This window comes from Zootoca vivipara, chromosome 6 (genome assembly GCF_965207765.1).
Source record: "Zootoca vivipara chromosome 6, rZooViv2.hap1.1, whole genome shotgun sequence".
Lineage (NCBI taxonomy): Eukaryota > Metazoa > Chordata > Lepidosauria > Squamata > Lacertidae > Zootoca > Zootoca vivipara.
In genome coordinates, this window is record NC_142589.1 from 85,767,667 (window position 1) to 85,775,746 (window position 8,080).

The following is an 8,080-nucleotide window of genomic DNA, read 5'->3' on the forward strand; positions in this document are numbered from 1 at the left end:
CTTAAAGAGAAACCTGCAGACCCTTTGTTTAATTTCCAAGCAAAGGTTCTGCTGGTTTCTGTTTAAGGTTTCCAGACTCAAAAGAGAGCAGGGCAATTAAAGGCACAGAAGTCCTGTCCTCTATTGAGTCTGGCAACCCTAATTCCAAAGGAAAATTGGAAGCCTCAGGTCAAAGATGCTGATGGATTGCCAGCAGCGCAGGAAGGAGAAATAATGGTTTTGATACAAATGGAAACGTCCAATTGTTTTTTTGCATATTGAATCGAAGAATTATAGGGCTGGAAGGGACCCCAAGGGTGATCTAGTCCAACTCCCTGCAATGCAGGAATCTTAATTCCCAACATGGGGCTCAAACCCACGACCCTGAGATTCCGAGTCTCATGCTCTACGGATTGAACTGATACTCTAAAACGGTATCCTGCACATTTCCTCATCTGAATCAATTGAGCAGTTTTGACATACAGTATTGTTGTTATTTAGTCGTTTAGTCGTGTCCGACTCTTCGTGACCCCATGGACCATAGCACGCCAGGCACTCCTGTCTTCCACTGCCTCCCACAGTTTGGTCAGACTCATGTTCGTAGCTTCGAGAACACTGTCCAGCCATCTCGTCCTCTGTCGTCCCCTTCTCCTTGTGCCCTCAATCTTTCCCAACATCAGGGTCTTTTCCAAGGATTCTTCTCTTCTCATGAGGTGGCCAAAGTATTGGAGCCTCAGCTTCACGATCTGTCCTTCCAGGGAGCACTCAGGGCTGATTTCCTTCAGAATGGAGAGGTTTGATCTTCTTGCAGTCCATGGGACTCTCAAGAGTCTCCTCCAGCACCATAATTCAAAAGCATAAATTCTTTGGCGATCAGACTTCTTTATGGTCCAGCTCTCCTGGCTGGGCCAAAGCCGAAAGGTCACTCAGTTGCGGATATGCCTGGAAGCGAAAGGAAAGTCCGATGCTGTAAAGAAAAATATTGCATAGGAACCTTGACATACAGTATGTTTACCTAATTTGCATTCATTTTCATGACTGGGGAAAGGGGTTTGTTTTCAATGAATGAAAAAGGGTGCGTAAATAATAATAATAATAATAATAATAATAATAATAATAATAATAATAATAATTTCTAACAAAGGGGCAGTAATTTAAAGCCAATATAACTACATGAAGCCTGCACCGCCTCCCCCAGAAAAATACTTAATGTCACTCTGAGCATGCTTAGAGGCACTCTTATTTCAAATCTGATTTTTCAAAGGAATAGTGCAGCCTAAGAACTGGGAGGTCGACACATTAAACTGGGTTTGGTCAGGGATGAAAGGGCTTCTCTGTGGCACCAGAATCAACAACCCAGGACATTGTGGGAGCCGAAATCTTAGGTGCCCACCCAGGTGGGCAGAGCCTCTCACCCTGGTCCCTCTCACACAAGTAATGCCCGGCTGGGTCTCCGGGTGATTGGATAACAAGGAGCAGTGTGATTAGCCACAGCCAGAAAGAGGCAGGTGTGATGAAAAAGTTGGTTTTGTTGGACTGTTTGGGTCAAAAAGTGTTTCTTTCTTTCCTTTCTTTCCCCACCAGCAAATGTTTAATGAATGACAGCCTCTGATTGGCCGTGGTTCCAGGAGGGAGAGTTTAAAAGGAGAGGATCTGAGGAGAGACAGTGGTTGTGGGAGTTGAGAGGGTTGGTTTTGGAGTGTTGGAATTGAGGTAGGGGACGAGGGTTGCGCTGTGGTCTAAACCACTGAGCCCCTTGGGCTTGCCGATCAGAAGGTCGGCGGTTCGAATCCCTGCGACGGGGTGAGCTCCCTTCGCTCGGTCCCAGTTCCTGCCAACCTAGAAGTTCGAAAACACGTCCAAGTGCAAGTAGATAAATAGGTACCGCTCCGGCAGGAAGGTAAACGGCGTTTCCGTGCGCTGCTCTGATTTCGCCTGCTGGCCACATGATCCAGAAGCTGTCTGCGGACAAACACCAGCTCCCTCGGCCAGTAAAGTGAGATGAGCGCCGCAACCCCAGAGCTGTCCGTGACTGGACTTAACGGCCCAGGGGTCCTTTACCTTTACCTAGGGAGCTAGGATAGGAGACAGGATGAGGAATAAAGAGTGAATGGGAGAAATAGTTGGTTCTGGGTAAAAGCAACTTCCATTCAGAGCTTATTGCGAAGGACAGAGTGTGGTTGCCGTTGTCCTGTAGGAGGAATAGGCCGGAAATTTTACTGGGAGGTTGAGCCAGGAAAAGTAGGAGCTGGAAAGGAACAGCATCCTTGGGACTCAAATCTAGTCTGGAGGGGAGAGAGACTTCCAAGGAAAAGAAGAAAACTCCCAGACCCAGTGAAGGTGGTCAACAAAAGAGGTTTAAAGACTGTCTCAAGAGCCCTTTGGTCTATAACCTCAGGAGCAGGATTGCTAAAGGGGGTGGATAACTGAAAGAAAGTATGACCATACTATAAAGGAACCAAACCTACAACGCAAAAACAACTGAGGACGAATTAAAGAGAAATTGCACTGTATTCTTGAAGTAACCTAAATTTAATCCATGTGTGTTATATACTATCTTGCCTTATATACTATCTTGTGCGGGATGCCTGATGATCGTCTTCCAAAGCAACTACTCTATTCCCAACTTAAAAATGGAAAGCGTAATGCTGGTGGTCAACAAAAGAGGTTTAAAGACTGTCTCAAGGCAAATCTTAAAAAATGTAGTATAAACACTGACAACTGGGAAACACTGGCCTGCGAGCGCTCCAGTTGGACAACAGCCTTTACCAAAGGTGCCATGGGCTTTGAAGACACTCGAACTCAGGACGCAAGGGAGAAACGTGCTAAGAGGAAGGCACACTTGGCAAATCCACACCGTGATCAACTCCCGCCTGGAAACCAATGTCCCCACTGTGGAAGGACGTGTGGATCCAGAATTGGCCTCCATAGTCACTTACAGACCCATTGTTAAAATTGTGTTTATGGAAGACAATCTTACTCGGCTACGAATGATCGAAGAAGAAGAAGAAGAAGAAGAAGAAGAAGAAGAAGAAGAAGAAGAAGAAGAAGATCTTGCCTTAAATAAATTTTTATTGTTTGTTTAAAGAAATCCTGTCTGAGACTCCAACTTACTAGTTATCCCTTCACAGAGGTCCCCCGCAAGATACTCTGGGCTAGAATTTTAAGAGGAAAGGAAAAAAAACCTTTGGGTAAAGGGTTGTTCAGTGAGGTGGGGGCAATTTATCTGAGTGAGAGCGGGCCCAACAGCGGGGGGAAATACCGATGTGCCCGTCGCAGGTCTTTAAATGCTTTCAAGGGTGAGGAACCCTCCAGAATTATGGGCGTGTTTGTTATTTTAGTATGATGTATTCGCAAGCAGGATTTGAACTATGGAGATTATTTCATTATTGTTACGAGATAAGAGAGAGAAGATAGGAGAGAATGAAAGAAAAAAAACAACCCTGGAAAATGTGATGGGAAGTCGACAAAACGAGAGAGAAATCTATTGTGTGTTGGAATGTATATGTGAAATTTCTAGAGTCCTTCTGCTATAGGACAGCTCTATAAATTAAGCCAGTCTAATAAATAAGGTGAAAGCAAAATGTCACTTAGAGAAGGATCTGAAATACTAATCTGGAAGCTTGGGTTTGTTTTATTCTGGAGTGTTTTATTTGATGTTTTCATGTGTTGCCAATCACTTTGAGATTTTTCCTTTAAAATATTAAAAATACTTTCTTTAAAAAAGCAATAAAAATAAAATATACTGTATCGGGGAAAAGGAAAGCTTTTCCTTCTTTGTCCACTAGAGGGCACTTTGAAAGTGAACACTAACACATGTCCCATCCCATAAAGGGCCCCTTATAAATACTGTATATCTATTTATTATCATTAATGTTATTTAAATTCATTCCCACCCTGTGCCTCTGCACCATTTTGCAAGGGGAGTCAGCCTTTAATAAGTGATGTCACCCTGTGGCATCATGAGAAATGTACATTATCTGTTTTTTACTCTTGCACACTGAAGCAATCCATTTCCCGCCCTCTGTCTTCCACAGTGACGTTTTCCCCTAAATGTAAACTAAGGCTGTAGTCCTCATGATCCTGAATAAAGATCTGGTTTGAGTTAGGAACATAGGGGGAAAGGTCCTGTAGAGGCCAAGCATACCCACCAGGGGCCCTCTTTAAAAACCACCCAAGCCAGCACACATTGCCATGCCTTGTGGCAGGGAGTTCCATAGGCCCGCTTCTATGGCTCCTGCAGAGTAGGACTTCTTTGCCTGACAAGGCTCCTCACAGTTGCATCACCCGCCGCAGGCTTTTGAGGAAGGGAGGGGGCATTTCCCCACCCACTCAAACTGAGATACTCTGCTCTTAATAATAATAATGATAATGATAATAATAATTTATTATTTATACGCCGCCCGTCTGGCTGGGTTTCCCCAGCCACTCTGGATGGCTTCCAACACAATATTAAAATACAATAATCTAATCTAATCTAATCTTTGAAGTTACATTTTAAAAAGTATTACAGTGGTACCTCAGTTTAAGTACACAATTGGTTCCAGAAGTCTGTACTTAACCTGAAGCGAACTTAACCTGAAGTGAACTTTCCCACTGAAAGTAATGGAAAGTGGATTAATCCATTCCAGATGGTCCATGGAGTACTTAAACTGAAGCGTGCTTAACCTGAAGTGAACTTTCCCATTGAAAGTAATGGAAAGTGGATTAATCCATTCCAGACAGGTCCGTGGAGTACTCAACTTGAAGCGTACTTAACCCGAAGTATGAGTGTAATTGGTTCTGGAAGTCTGTACTTAACCTGAAGCGTATTTAACCTGAAGCATACTTTCCCACTGAAAGTAATGGAAAGTGGATTAATCTGTTCCAGATGGGTCCGCGGAGTACTTAAACTGAAAGTACTCAAACCGAGGTGTACTTAAACCGATGTATGACTGTATGCCAATAAGGGCTGAATGAATAAAAACACACACCCTGTTTTCCTACCCAGAATTCAGTACGTGAGGCAACTAATTAGAGGGAAATAACCGCTTCAAATACCTTACCAGGGGTAAGGTAAAAGGTAAAGGTAAATGTCAAGGTAAGGTCAAGGACCCCTGGACGGTTCAGTCCAGTCAAAGGCGACTATGGGGTTGTGGCGCTCATCTTGCTTTCAGGCCGAGGGAGTCGGCGTTTGTCCACAGACAGCTTTCTAGGTCATGTGGCCAGCATCACTAAAACCAATTCTGGCGCAACGGGACACTGTGACGGAAACCAGAGCGCACGGAAATGCCGTTTACCTTCCTGCCACAGCGGTACCTATTTATCTACTTGCACTGGCATGCTTTCGAACTGCTAGGTTGGCAGAAGCTGGGACAGAGCAATGGGAGCTCACTCCATGGCGTGGATTCGAACCGCTGACCTTCCGATCAGCAAGCCCAAGAGGCTCAACGTTTTAGACCACAGTGCCACCTGCATCTCACACATAGGCTGGGGTACAGGGTGTGGGCAGGGATGTTTTGGCGAGGATGTGGGCTTCCAATGAGGGAGCTACAAGACCAGTTGCTGGAAACCACAAGAGGGGAGAATTGCTCCTGTGCTCGGATCCTGCTTGCAGGTTCCTCATTGGGGCATCTGGTTGGCCCCTGTGAGAACAGGATGCTGGACTAGATGGGCCATTGGCCTGATCCAGCAGGCTGTCTAAATATTACATCCCCCACTCCCCCTGAGCTTAGATGTGCTGTTATCCTCCCATCGTAAAAACAAAACCGTGCCGTGATAACTCCCCGAAACGAGATATATTTAAGGTGGAAAAACCCAACTAATAATTCCTCAAAGACAAATAATAGATTTAAATATTCCGAAAGAAACTTTGATATAGAAAAGAAATAAATATCCCAAAATAATAAAGGGCTGCAAAACCTCTCCTAGTTGTAATGGTATTCTTAAATGGAGCTCCATTCGGTATATAAGCCAAGAATCAGAAACACCCTTTAGCAGTCTGAACAATGGAGACATACCATTACAAACTAGGGGAGCTTTTGCAGCCCTTTATTTAAACTTTTCGAAGAGCAATGATATTTCTCAGCCATTTAACATTTCCCTTCTGAGGAAACAGATATTTTCCAGTGAAACGAGTCACTTAGCCGGCACCTCGTCAAGGTTTATTTTATTTAGAGGTTATTTTGGGATATTTATTTCTTTTCTATATCAAAGTTTCTTTGGGAATATTTAAATCTATTATTTGTCTTTGAGGAATTATTAGTTGGGTTTTTCAACCTTACCTATATCTCGTTTCTCGAGTTATCACGGCACAGCTTTGTTTTTACGCTGGTTATACCCTTCCGTGATTGTCTTTTTTGCCTTTTTGGTTTGTTATCCTCCCATCAGCAGACACTCCCAGTGTCCCCATTTTCCAGCGACAGTAATAATAATAATAATAGTAATAATAGTAATAATAGTAATAATAGTAATAATAGTAATAATTTATAATTTATACCCCGCCCATCTGGCTGAGTTTCCCCAGCCACTCTGGGCCATAGCTGCCAAGTTTCGGATTTGAAAATAAGGGATCAGCACCCTCACTTGTCCCGGGGACAGTCTACGATTCTCAGGGAGTGTGTCAAGGTACCCAGACACCCTCCCCCCACAACTCACACTTCACACAGAATTTAAGGTTAAGGTTTTTGGCATTAATTTGGCCACAACTTTATTTAAATACAACTAATGTGAGTGATTCCATTCTGAAGGAAATCAGCCCTGAGTGCTCACTGGAAGAACAGATCGTGAAGCTGAGGCTCCAATACTTTGGCCACCTCATGAGAAGAGAGGAATCCTTGGAAAAGACCCTGATGTTGGGAAAGATGGAGGGCACTAGGAGAAGGGGACGACAGAGGACGAGATGGTTGGACAGTGTTCTCGAAGCTACGAACATGAGTTTGACCAAACTGTGGGAGGCAGTGGAAGACAGGAGTGCCTGGCGTGCTATGGTCCATGGGGTCACGAAGAGTCGGACACGACTAAACGACTAAACAACAACAACAATGTGAGTGATTGCTTAGGCATTGGTTCCAGCCATCTGTCCGCCCCCCCCCCCCCGTCCCCCAGCCTGGAACAAAACTGACTCCCGCTAGCGTACTAGGGAAGCCAGTATAGGTGAGCACCCTCTGAGAGAGGAGGGAGCTGGGAGCCAAACCCTTCACCTCTCCCTCGGAAGCTCCCTGAGGCTCATGCGCGGTCCTAGCCCCTACCGGGGGTACGGACAAATGTGTGGAGCCCCAGGATTCCTTTAACGGGATACCTGGCAGCAGCAATTTTGAGGGGCAGTCTGGGCGGCTTACAACAAAATATTAAAATACAACAATCGATTAAACATTAAAAGCTTCCCTAAAAGTGCCAGATTTACAGAAGCTGTCCTGTTTTTCTGATTTGATCCCGGAATGTCCCACTGCTCCTTAGTTAGGACGTTCCTATTTTCATCAGAGAAATGTTGGAGGTTCTGGAGTCAAGCCAAGATGATAAGTCACTATACAACATTTTGAAGACACCTGAAGGCAGCCCTGGATAGGGAAGTTTTTCAATGTTGTTTCATGTTATATTATGTTTTTGTAGATGTTGGAAGCTGCCCAGAATGGCTGGAGAACCCAGTCAGATGCATGGGGTATTATTATTATTATTATTATTATTATTATTGAATAAGACGTTTCTATTTTCACCCGTGAAATGTTGGAGGGGGTGCATCTGTCTCCCCCTCCCTTTCCCACTGAGGTTTAGCAACCCAGCGGTGCCTTACATCTGTAACAGAAAGAAACTTGCCTTTCAATGGCGTCACCAGAGAAGGAGGTCTCTCTCTCTCTCTCTCTCTCTCTCTCTCTCTCTCTCTCTCTCTCTCTCTCTCTCTCTCTCTCTCTCTCTCTCTCTCTCTCTCTCTCTCTCTCTCTCTTTTCCCCTTGGGTGAAGGTGGGGGGAAGCACTGTGGTGGCTTTTATTTTTATTTTTAATTAGCCTGGCAAAATCCCCCTTCTTTTTTTGCTAAACAACCCGGTCTGCTTCATACAACCTCCACTTGCTTCCTGAAAGGAGGTCTCTCTCTCCCTCTCTCTCTCTCCCTCTTTCTGTTTTT